Below are 13,137 nucleotides of genomic sequence, written 5' to 3'. Positions count from 1 at the left end.
CAGTAGATAAGCCAAAGGGCAGTGCAGAGAATTGGTAATGCAAAAAGCCTGCCTTGAAACAGAGGTATCTCTTGCACAATTCCCTTATTGGGATATGCAGGTATGCCTCTTTTAAGTCTAGAGTCACTAACCAAGCGTTTCTGCCCAGCATAGGCAGTAGCTGTTGTAAAGTCAGCATTTTGAATTTTGGAATGTCCTGGAACATGTTCAAAATCAATAAATCCAGTATTGGACGCCAAGAATGGTCTTTTCTGGGTACCAGGAAAAGTCTTGAATAAAAACATTGTCCTTTTTTCCTTTTCTGGTACTGGTTGAATAGCACTCACATCCATGAGGGATATAACTTGTTTCTGAGCCTCTGCCCACTGATTTTGTGGCAGATCTGGCCATCCGTTTGGAATTGGCAAAGTATGGAAATGAAATCTGTACCCCTGGGATACTATGCTCAACACCCACTTGTTCTGGGTAATTAACTGCCATTTTTGAGCATGAAGTGCTAGTTTTCCCCCCAAGGGGGCTGCCAAAAGATAAGTGCTTGGTGATGGTAGAGGAAAGTCATTGAGACTGCTTACTGTAGGGTTGCCCTTTGTTTCCTCCAGATTTGGAGGTGGAGGCACCCCATTGCTTTGACCTATAAGAAGCCTGTGACTGGTATCTGGAGCCTTTTGAGCGCCTGGATTTGCCTTGAGTGGCTCTTTTGGACACAGGAAAGGACCAATTTTTAGTAGGCCAGTGCCTACTGAACCTGGGTGGCTGCACTTGCAAGAAATCTTTTACAGTTTGCATAGATTTAGCTTTGTCTTCCATTTTCTTTAAAACCTCTTCTGCCTTATTACCAAACAGAGTGTCATGCTGCAAGGGGGCATCCAACAATTTAGCTTTAACATGATCAGGCAGATTTTGCTCCTTGCGCCAGGCATGGCTTCTAATCACAGAGCCAGTAACTGCTGCCCTGCAAGAGGCCTCCAAGAAATCAAAACCACATTGCAAAGTATACTTTCCAACCTGTTCTGCTGAATGCAATAATTCCTGTAGCTCTTTATTTTCCACACAATCAGAAATCAACATAATTTTCTGTTTCAATAGGCCCATAACATGCTGTTGACATTTAAGCATATGAAACTGGAAGTTTAAGGCTCTGATTGCCAAGGTAGCAGACGTATGAATCTTCTTTCCCCGTCTATACAGCGCCCTGGAATCTCTATCAGAGGGAGTAGGATTTTTGGCTGTAGAGGCCTTAACACTCTTGGGACCCTGTGAAATAGTCTCAGGGTCAGCAGCAGGATTTTTGAATAGAAATTTGTGGGAGTCAGGAACCCTGTAATATCTGTCTGGCTTACTAGGAGTCGGAGGCAGGGAATCAGGAGCCATGCTTGATTCCGAAAACACATCAACAATGTCTAATACAGGAGGTATAGCCAAAGGCCTATGCTGAGGAAGAAGAAGGAAATCCCTAAGCCTCTTTTTTGCTTCAGAGAAGTCCTGACTCTCCCAGTGAAAATGTTCCCTTAAAGTATGCAAAGTTTTTCCAAAAGAGTAATCCTCAGGAGGAGATGCAGAAGGGATGGATTCCTCTGCATCAGAATCCTCATAGGGTGGAATGGAAAATTCCTGATCACAAGAGGAATCAGAAGAAATGGAAACCTGACCTGAAGATTCATAATCAGTGCCTTGCCTAGGCCTCTTAGCAGAGGGGGCTGGGAACCCCTGATCAGGGTAATTAAGTCCTCAGCCATTTTGATCATCTGTTTTTTAGGCATAGGGTCCTGAGCACGAGGCTCATGCATCGGTTTTTTAGACATAGAAGATGCTTTTGACCTTGTTTTTGGGGCTGATGTCAGTTTTATATAAAAATGTTGAGGCCTGAAAACACCCTCAGAAGTCTATGCCTGCTCAGCAGCTCCGGATTTATCCAAGAGAGAGGCATCCGTGGGTTCAATACTCTGAGAATCTCACGGCATACCGGACTCCGAATGGGTCTCGGTAGCGGCCTGCGACTCAAAAGTAGTGTGCATCAGGGGCTGCAAAAGCACCTCACTGAGTACCGGCGACTGGCTTAGGAGAAGCTTCGTCATCAGTTTTGGACCACAACAGTCTGTTTCTCTTTTTCTTTGCATTTTTTGTGAACTCCGGTAGTCGGACTGCTAACTGACAACATTTCAGGATAATTAAATCTTGATCCAAAATATTTAGAAGCAAAACTATACCGACGCTAAATAGTGCGTTGGTTAAATGTAGCACAAAACCGACAGCAAGGCACGTTATGATCGGGGCCTAGGCAAGGAATACAGTATAAATGAAAATCCTTATGAGGTATTTGCTTCCCACAAGTAATGCAATTATTAACTTTTACTGACATCAGTAATGAGCAAGAAAAAGTTTCCCCAATGGGGTACTTAGCTGTAGTTTGAAGACTTCGGTTCTGAAACTTGAAAATGAAAATTTCAGGAATCGTCCGACCGGCACTTGCGAACTGCTTCTGCTCCGGGCACCGCGTGGCAAGAAAGACCGAATAAAATGGCGTTGGCTGCATGTTTTATACCCCTGGCGACCTGACGTCATGGAAAAGGAGACAGCAACCGACGCAGAACCCATGACTTTGTTATTCAGGCCGACTGAGGGCAACCTGCCAGCAGATTACCCAAATGTAATGACTGCAACAGTGAAACATGGAGAACATCAAAACATTTCAGTACCTCAGGGAAATCTACAGAGTCCAAACTAAGACAGCCTTTCAAATATACTTGTGTATGAAAGCAAAGGGGATACAATCAGAAAGAACAAGGCTGAAGGGTCATGGTAAATAAGAGTACGTATGTTTTTTCCCCCACAGAAAATACGCAGGAAGACCAGAACACCCTACTCAGTGAAATGGTGACATAAAAATAGGCAAGTCTTACAAGGACAAACAAAAATAAATAAGTTGACTGTTAAGCAGGGTCTATAATTCATCAAGAAAAAGAGACTCTGTGGGCAGAGTGGTCCTTATTGGCTTTCAAAATCTGTTTCTGTGAAGATGGGTTGAGTATGTATGGCGGGGGGTTCCCTGACAAGCTGCCGAATGGAAACTTGTGAAACCTGGAAAAAAGCTGGCACAGATGATGAAAAATTAGCTGATCGTACATGCCCACGGTAAAGTGGGGATTGGGGAATTTGCCTTTTCCCTACTGCAGTGGGATCTCGGAGTTGGTATATATAATTAGTATGGACTGTAGGGGGATCATAACCTCCTGCATGGGGGGTGCAGGAGGACTGCCCTGCTGCAAAAAACAAGATTTGTTCTTTTCTGTTGCTTTTCACATTGGTTGCCAATTGCAAAGTTGTGCTTCAGTTGCCATTCGATGCCTTTTAGTTTCGATCAGCTGCTATACCTCCGTACGGGGAAAGGAACAGACTAGGTAACATGCATGAACAATGGAAAAAAAAAGTACAGAGCAAGAGCTGACAGGGGTACTGGGTGAACCATTAGCAAACCTATATTTTCTGTAACAAAAAACTGCAGTAGCACCACAGGATGGGAGAATGGTAATAATGGTTCATTGGTACAAAGAGGGACCTAAAATACAGCCAGGAAACCACAATCCTTTGTGCCTCACATCAGACATGTTGGTAGACCTTCCTGAACTGCAATCATCTCATAAGATGAACAATAGGTTGGCTTCAAACTCTAAGAACATTACAAGTCTGAAATAACCTAGTTCTAGGACCAGTGTACCAGTAAGGTGGGTAAACAGAACCCTGTACACACAGCACCTGAAGACACGGGGATACACTACGTCACATAGGAGACTGGTGAGGAAATTAAAAATGTACGACAGTAGGACCTAAAAGTACAGTTTTGTACCTATCATAAATGTAGATGTCCGATAGGTATGCATCTGCAGTCATCACATATGGGTTGTCCTGCCTCAGGCAGCCCTTCGGTCGGCCGGATTCCAAAGTCTGGGTCAGGCGTCGGCTGATGTCGCCCCTTCCCCGACGTCAGAGTGCCTGGGGTATAAAAGCGTCAGCCGACGCCATCTTCCTCAGTTTTTCTTGCCCCAGATGCCAGGTGCCCTCTAAGGAAGGCTAAATTTGGAGAAATGCAAAAAGTTCCAAACATGCACAAAAATATATATACATATATAAAAACAAATGCACCATAATAAATAACCCCAGCTAGCTATGAGAGGGGAATGTACCCAAGAAATACCACAGAGGGGAAGGAGGGAGGGTAAACCTGACTGCAGATGCATACCTATCGGACATCTACATTTATGGTAGGTACAAAACTGTACTATGTCCTTCAAGGATGCATCTGCAGTCATCACATATGGGTAGAATACCATAGCCAATCTGGGGGTGGAGGATCTATGTTAAGGAATGGTATAGCTAAAATGCCCTGCAGGACTGCCGTAGCAAAGCATGCTCTGGATCTGGAATATAAAGGTAAGTTGTAATGCTTGGAAAATGTATGCACGGAGCTCCATGTAGCAGCTTCTAAAATGTCCTTGGTAGCCACCCCTCTTAAGAAAGCTGTGGAGGTGGCTGTGGCTCTGGTCGAATGAGACCTAATGTTAGCTGGCACAGTTTTTCCATGAAAGGAGTAACAGAAACGAATGCAATTCCCTATCCATTTCTAAATTGTCTGCTTTGAAATTGCTTTTCCTTGTGCACCAGCAGCATATGCCACAAACAACTGGTCAGTTTTTCTGTAATTTTTAGTTCTGTCCAAGTAGTAGCGCAACTGCCTGTGTATGTCCAGGGTGTGCAGAAGCTTTTCCCCTTTGTTTTGTGGATTTGGAAAGAAGGTAGGCAGGTGAATAGCTTGGTTTAATGAGACCCTAGATACCACCTTTGGCATAAATGAAGGATTGGTTCTCAATGAGACTATGTCTTGATGAAAAATAAGAAATGGCTGTACTGCCATGAGGGCCTGTAACTCAGATACTCTTCTTGCTGAGGTTATGGCCAGAAGGAAGGCAGTCTTCCAAGAGAGGAACTGTAGTTCTTCAGATGCTGCTGGTTCAAAGGGAGGCAGCGTTAGTTTTTCCAACACGAAGTTAAGGTCCCAAGTAGGCACTGGTGGTTTCCTTGGAGGATTGATGTTTTTAATTCCTCTTAGAAACTGTCTTAGCAGAGGATGAGAGAAGACAGGTGGATCAGTATTGTACTCTGCTGAAATTGCTGAAGCATGAATTTTAATGGAAGAGTAAGACAGGCCATTGTGGAGCATTTCTGCCAAATATTCCAGGATATGTGCCATGTTCATAACTGTTGCATCTAGGCCCTTTGAGGTGCTCCAGGTGTGAAATCTTTTCCATTTTGCTGAGTATGCCTTTCTTGTGGAAGGCCTGCGAGCTTCCATGATGATATCCTTCAGTCTCTTGGATAGCTTATCCTGGTGATGAGTCAAGGTATTTTCCAGGCAGCTAGTTGCAATGTTTTCAGGTTGGAATGCAGAGTTTTGTAATTGTGCTGTGTCAGGAGAAGCGGCCATTGTGGCAGAAGCCATGGTTTTGTCTGTGACATGCTCTTTAGCAATGGATACCAGAGCTGTCTTGGCCAGTCCGGAGCTATCAGAAACACTCTTGGCTGCTCTGCCCTGATCTTCAGTAAGACCTTGGTCATTAATGGAAGAGGTGAGAATGCATACACTGTTAAGAGTTCTCCAGCTGAAAGAGAGGGTGTCCACTTTCCATGCTTGTGGGTGGTATGTCCTTGAGCAGAACTTCTCCAGCTGATGATTGTGTGGGGAGGCAAAGAGGTCTATGTCCGGTCTCCCCCATGATTGTGTTATCTGATGGAAGATGTCTGGGTGCAGCATCCATTCGTGTGCATCCATGATGTTCCTGCTTAAGCTGTCCGCCAGTATATTGTCCTTTCCTGGTACAAACTGGGATTGCAGCTGTATATTGAGAGTCAAGGAAAGTTCCCATAGATTCATTGCCAGTCTGCAAAGAGGGTAGGAATGGGTGCCTCCTTGCTTGTTTATGTACCACATAACTGTAGTGTTGTCTGTCCTTATTAGCAGGTGGCCTTGATGTAGAAATAACTTGAAGGCCTCGATTGCATGCATCACTGCCAGCATTTCCTTTTGGTTTATGTGCATGCGTAGCTCTTTTTGTGACCATAGTCCTTGAATGCATCTTCCTTCCATGTGCGCTCCCCATCCGTGGTCTGAAGCATCCGTTGTAATGGTTTGGCTAGCTATTGGTTTGCTGAAGGGCAAACCCCTGCTTGACTGGCTTGCTTGAGCCCACCACATAAATTCCCTTTGAAGGCATGGGATGAGTGGTATCAAAGTTTCCAAGCTGTGACTGTGCTGAGTCCATAAACTCCTTAGGTACCATTGGAGTTTCCTCATATGTAGCCTTGCTTGAGGAATCAGAAGCCATGTAACCCAGGGCCTGCAGGATTTTTCTTGCAGTCAGCTGAGTTTGTCTTGACAGGTTTGTGAAGTAATCCAGTAGTTGGTTTTGTTTTTCTTCTGTGAGGAAAGCCATTTGGGTGGTTGTGTCTAGATCCGCACCCAGAAAGGTTATTCTTTGGGATGGTACAAGTCTTGACTTGTGAATGTTGACTGTATATCCCAAGGCCTGAAGAAGAAAGATGGCATAATTCAAGTGTTTTACCAAAATGTGTTGGCTGTCCGCTTGTATAAGGCAGTCGTCCAGATACGGGTATATTTGCATCCCCTGAAGTCTGCAGTGTGCAATTACTGATGCCAGGCATTTCGTGAATACTCTGGGCATAGTAGATAAGCCAAAGGGCAATGCTGAGAATTGATAATGCTCTGAACCTGCAAGAAATCTGAGGTGTCTTCTGCAGCTTTGTCTGATAGGGACATGCAGGTATGCCTCCTTGAGGTCCAGAGTTACCAGCCAAGACCCCTTGCCCAGCATGGGAAGGAGTTGCTGTAAGAGTCAGCATTTTTAATTTTGGCACAATGAGATAAGTATTTAGTGCGGACAAGTCGAGAATAGGCCTCCATTGCTTTTCTTTTCTTGGAACAAGGAAGAGTCTGGAATAAAATCCTTGGTCTTGTTCTGCGAGAGGAACCTTTTCTATTGCTTTCATTCTCATTAAGTTGGAGATTTGTTTCAAAGCCTCTGCCCTTTGATTTGTTGGCAGGTCTGGCATGCCTTTTCTTTTCGGGAATGTGTGGAAATGGAACCTGTATCCTTTGTCTATTATTTGTAGTGTCCATTTGTCCCTTGTAATAATGTGCCAATTTTCTGAAAATAAGGAAAGCTTTACGCCAAAAGGTGCTTTCAATTGAGCCCTGGTTGGCGGTGTCAAAGTAAAGTCATTGAGTCTGTCCTTGTGCAGCAGTTGCAGGCCCTGCACTACCTCTCTGGTTGGGGGGCTGCCATTGACGTCCTCTGTAGGAACCTCTAGTTTGCCCTCTACCTCTGGCACGCCTGTTCTTGCCTCTCTGAAATCTGTCTGTGTCTGGAAAGGACCAGTTCTTGGAAGGCTAATTTCTGCTGAATCTTGGTGGTTGGACTTGCATAAAATCTTTGACTGTTTGTACAGATTTTGCCTTTTCTTCAAATTTCTTTAAGACCTCCTGAGCAGTGGAGCCAAATAACTTTTGCTTTTCCAGTGGAGCATCCAGAAGCTTTGCTTTAACATGGTCTGGCAGAGATTGTTCCTTCAGCCAAGCATGCCTACGTATGACTGCACCTGTCATAGCTGACCTACATGAAGCTTCCAATGCATCATAACCACACTGCAAGAAATGGTTGCTAACCTGTTGAGAGTTATGTACCAGATCCTGAAGTGATTTGCGATCTAGGGGTTCAGGTGAAGACAGCTTTTTATGCAATTCATCTAACAAATATTCTTGGTACTGTATCATATGAAATTGACAGTTTAAAGCCCTCATAGAAAGGGTGGCAGAAGTATACACTTTTTTACCCCATTGCTCTAAAGCCCTGAACTCCCTTTCAGAGGGGAGAGGATTTTTTGTAGTGACAGCTGCAACCCCTTTAGGGCCCTGGGAAATAGTTTCTGGATCAGCAGAGTGGGCCTTGTAAAGGAAAAGATGTGATTCCGGGACCCTGTAGTACCTATTGGGTTTGGCAGGAGCCGGAGGGAGGAGCCGGAGGGAGAGTGTCAGGGGTTGTGCTAGATTCAGAGTACACATCATCAATGACATTCAAAACAGGGGGAACAGCCAAAGGTCTATGCTGAGGCAAATGTAAGAAGGTCCTTAATCTCTTTCTGGAATCAGAGAATTCCTGGCCCTGCCATTGGAAATGCTCCCTCATAGTGTGCAGAGTTTCCCCAAAAGACAGTTCTTCAGGAGGGGAGGCCGAAGGGATAGATTCCTCTGCATCTGAATCCTCGTAGGCCGAAAAAGCCTCCTCCTGGTAGTCTGAGAGAGCAGAGCCATCAGAGGCCTCATCAGAGGAGAAGGGATCAGAGGGCTCAACCCTGGGCCTTTCTGGCTGCACCACGTGCTGGTGTAGTTTTGTCTAAGGGAATGGTGTCGGAGGGTTCCTGGACACCAGATTCCAATGGAGATTCAACAACCGATACAGTAGTGGCCTCCATGGCCGAGGTTGTCGGTTGTACGGTTTCGGTGGACGGTAGTACCAAGGACTCGGTTTCAGCCGAGACCGAGACACTCGCTGTAGGCCTGGCCATGGTTTCAGCCGAAACCGCGGACCGCGTGTGTCGGTCCTTGTCCTTCCGTTTCTTTATTAAATGTGAAGTCGGAGTCTCCGACGGCATTTTGTAAGCAAAACTAGCCCCAAAAAATTCCTCTGCAAACTCCGACCGACGTCTTAGAGTGCGTCGGTTGAAGGAAGCACAGGTGGAACAGGCCGAGACGTCGTGGTCTGGGCCTAGGCAAGGTAGGCAGTAAGAGTGGAAATCCTTATGAGGTATTTGTTTCCCACAAGTTAAGCAATTATTAATTTTATCTGACATCGGCTGAGGCAAGAAAGAGTCCCCAATGGGGTACTTAGCTTTTGAAGTCTTCGGTTTAGCTGAATTACAGGAGCTGGCCGACCGGCACTTGCGAACTGCTTCTGCTTCGGGCACCACGCGGCAAGAAAGACTGAGGAAGATGGCGTCGGCTGACGCTTTTATACCCCAGGTGCTCTGACGTCGGGGAAGGGGTGACATCAGCCGACGCCGGACCCAGACTTTGGAATCCAGCCGACCGAAGGGCTGCCTGAGGCAGGACAACCCATATGTGATGACTGCAGATGCATCCTTGAAGGACATCTGGTAAAATGGCTTACTAACGATACACACACACACGCAGTGTGGCATTTAAAGGTGAACTATATAGAGAAAAGTTAGCAAGTAAGGTGCATCAGAGTTCGGTATTAGGACCATTCCTGTCAAGTGCATTTAAGTTAGCTATATTGAGCTTGGACACCAGCACTGCTGTAAGGTTGATGTTTAATTGCCATTGAGATCGGATGAGTTTATTGTAGTGGACAAAAAATTAACAGATGTGATTTAATATAAAGAAAAGCACGGTTATGTACTTTGCACGGAGAAACCAAGGGGAAACATGCATGCTATGAAGAACAGCAGGGACTTGAACGGAAAATTGATCTGAAGTTACAATTACTGCAGAGATGAATCATTCAGTTCAGTGAAAAGAAGACAGTACTGCAGTTTTGAACAGGGGAAGCCTAATGCAGGGATGATGAAACCAAAGTCTGTTATACACAATACCATTGAGGTCACACATGGAATAAATGCTGTACCCAATGATGTACTAGGTTGTACAGAAAAGAAATTAAACTTATAGACTTAGCGGAATGTAACAGAAATGGAAAGTTGAGGATGTGAAGAAATATTAATAGTTTATCATTTCTACAGTGGAAGACCAGAAGGTAAGGATGGGAAAATAATACAATTGTATCACATTACTGAGAGAGGAGGAATGGAGGAGAGATGCAGCAGAAGAAACACAGGAGAAAAAAGTAGGCATGGAGGAACAACTCAAAACAGACTACATAATGTATTTTACAGACAGTACTGGAGCTTTAGAATGCAATGACAAAGGCAGATGCACCCAGTAGCACAATAAAGGGGATTCAAGAGTACTTGTGAGAAGACCAGCACTGTGACAAAGAGAGAAAAGTACAGTTTTGTACCTACCATAAATGTAGATGTTCAATAGGTATGCATCTGCAGTCATAACATATGGGTTGTCCTGCCTCAGGCAGCCCCTCGGTCGGCCGGATTCCAAAGTCTGGGTCCGGCGTCGGCTGATGTCGCCCTTTCCCCGACATCAGAGAGCCTGGGGTATAAAAGCGTCAGCCAATGCCATCTTCCTCAGTGTTTCTTGCCCCAGATGCCAGGTGCCCTCAAAGGAAGGCTGAATTTGGAGAAATGCAATAAATTCCAAACATGCACAGAAATATATATGTATATATGTATGTATATATATATATATATATATATATATATATATATATATATATATATATAAAACAAATACAGCATAACAGATAACCCCAGCTAGCTATGAGAGGGAAAAGTACCCAATAAATACCAAAGAGGGGAAGGAGGGAGGGTAAACCTGACTGCAGATGCATACCTATTGGACATCTACATTTATGGTAGGTACAAAACTGTACTATGTCCTTCAAGGATGCATCTGCAGTCATAACATATGGGTAGAATACCATAGCCAATCTGGGGGTGGAGGACTATGTAAAGGATGGTGTAGCTAAAATGCCCTGCAGGACTGCCGTAGCAAAGCCTGCTCTGGATCTGGAATATAAAGGTAAATTGTAATGCTTGGAAAATGTATGCACGGAGCTCCATGTAGCAGCTTCTAAAATGTCCTTGGTAGCCACCCCTCTTAAGATAAGTATTCAGTGCGGACAAGTCGAGAATAGGCCTCCATTGATTTTCTTTTCTTGGAACAAGGAATAGTCTGGAATAGAATCCTTGGCCTTGTTCTGAAAGAGGAACCTTTTCTATAGCTTTCATTTGCATTAAGTTGGAGATTTGTTTCAAAGCCTCTGCCCTTTGATTTGATGGCAGGTCTGGCATGCCTTTTCTTTTTGGCAATGTGTGAAAATGGAACCTGTATCCTCTGTCTATTATTTGTAGTGTCCATTTTTCTCTTGTAATACTGTGCCAATTTTCTGAGAATAAAGAAAGATTTCCACCCAAAGGTGCTTCTAATTGAGCCCTGGTTGGCGGAGTCAAAGCAAAGTCATTGAGTCTGTCCTTGTGCAGCAGTTGTAGGTCCTGCACTACCTCTCTGGTTGGGAGGCTGCCATTGACGTCCTCTGTAGGAGCCTCTAGCTTGCCCTCTACCTCTGGCACGCCTGTTCTTGCCTCTCTGAAATCTTTCTGTGTCTGGAAAGGACCAATTCTTGGTAGGCCAATTTCTGCTGAATCTTGGTGGTTGGACTTGTAGAAAATCTTTGACTGTTTGTACAGATTTTGCCTTTTCCTCAAATTTCTTTAAGACCTCCTGAGCAGTGGAGCCAAATAACTTTTGCTTTTCCAGTGGAGCATCCAGAAGCTTAGCTTTAACATGGTCTGGCAGAGATTGTTCCTTCAGCCAAGCATGCCTACGTATGACTGCACCTGTCATAGCTGACCTACATGAAGCTTCCAATGCATCATAACCACACTCTAAGAAATGGTTGCTAACCTGCTGGGAGTTATGTACCAGATCCTGAAGTGATTTGCGATCTAGGGGTTCAGGTGAAGACAGTTTCTTATGCAATTCATCTAACAAATACTCTTGGTACTGTATCATATGAAATTGACAATTTAATGCCCTCATAGAAAGAGTAGCAGAAGTATACACTTTTTTACCCCATCTCTCTAAAGCCCTGGACTCCCTTTCAGAGGGGAGTGGATTTTTAGTAGTGGCAGCTGCAACCCCTTTAGGGCCCTGGGAAATAGTTTCTGGATCAGCAGAGTGGGCCTTGTAAAGAAAAAGATGCGAGTCTGGGACCCTGTAGTACCTATCGGGTTTGACAGGGGCCGGAGGAAGAGTGTCAGGGGTTATGCTAGACTCAGAGTACACATCATCAATGACATTCAAAACAGGAGGAATAGCCAAAGGTCTATGCTGAGGTAAATGCAGAAAAGTTCTTAATCTTTTCCTGGAATCACAGAATTCCTGGCCCTGCCATTTGAAATGCTCTCTCATAGTGTGAAGGGTCTCCCCGAAGAATAGTTCTTCAGGAGGGGAGGCCGAGGGGATTGATTCCTCTGCATCAGAATTCTCGTAGGCCGAAAAAGCCTCCTCCTGGTAGTCCGAGAGAGCAGAGCCATCAGAGGCCTCCTCTGAGGAATGGGGATCAGAGGGCTCAACCCTGGGCCTTTTGTCTAGAGGAGGTTGAGAGCCCCTGTCCGGATGGGGTTGAGAGCCCCTAATTAGGGAAATAAGGTCCTCTGCTAAAGTTATAATCTGTGAACTTGTAGAGGGTCCCTGAGGAATAACCCTGGGAGGCATAGCTTTTGTATGTTTAGCAGCTTTAGCCCTGGTGAATGCCTTTATGGACATGGATGCAGGAGGCCTAGCTGCACCACGTGCTGGTGTAGTTTTGTCTAGAGGAATGGTGTCGGAAGTTTCCAAGACACCAGTTTCTGAAGGAAATTCAATAACCGACTCAGCAGGGGCCTCCGGGGCCGAGGTTGTCAGTTGAGCGGTTTCGGGGGTCGGAAGTACCAAGGACTCGGTTTCAGCCGAGACCGAGACACTCGTGGTAGGCCTGGCCGTGGTTTCAGCCGAAACCGCGGCCCGCGTGTCGGTCCTTGTCCTTCCGTTTCTTTGTTAAATGTGAAGTCGGAGTCTCCGACGGCATATTGTATGAAAACTAGCCCCAAAAATTCCTCTGCAAACTCCGCCCGACGTCTAAGAGTGCGTCGGTTGAAGGAAGGACAGGGTGAACAGGCCGAGACGTCGTGGTCTGGGCCTAGGCAGGGGAGGCAGTAAGAGTGGAAATCCTTATGAGGTATTTGTTTCCCACAAGTTAAGCAATTATTAACTTTATCTGACATCGGCTGAGGCAAGAAAGAGTCCCCAACGGGGTACTTAGCTTTTGAAGTCTTCGGTAGCTGAATTACAGGAGCTGGCCGACCGGCACTTGCGAACTGCTTCTGCTTCGGGCACCACGCGGCAAGAAAGACTGAGGAAGATGGCGTCGGCTG

The 13,137-nt window shown here is 45.3% G+C and overlaps 1 protein-coding gene across 3 annotated transcripts in view; it reads right to left on the bottom strand.

Moving 5' to 3' along the window:
• LOC122796716 (desmoplakin) overlaps nucleotides 1–13,137 on the bottom strand; it is a 1,113,853-nt gene that overhangs the window by 706,143 nt on the left and 394,573 nt on the right. The window lies entirely within an intron of this gene.

Source organism: Protopterus annectens, chromosome 3.part0 (genome assembly GCF_019279795.1).
Source record: "Protopterus annectens isolate FY-2018-M chromosome 3.part0, PAN1.0, whole genome shotgun sequence".
Lineage (NCBI taxonomy): Eukaryota > Metazoa > Chordata > Ceratodontiformes > Protopteridae > Protopterus > Protopterus annectens.
Note: the sequence above shows the minus strand (reverse complement) of the source record. Positions and strands in the feature narration are given on the sequence as shown.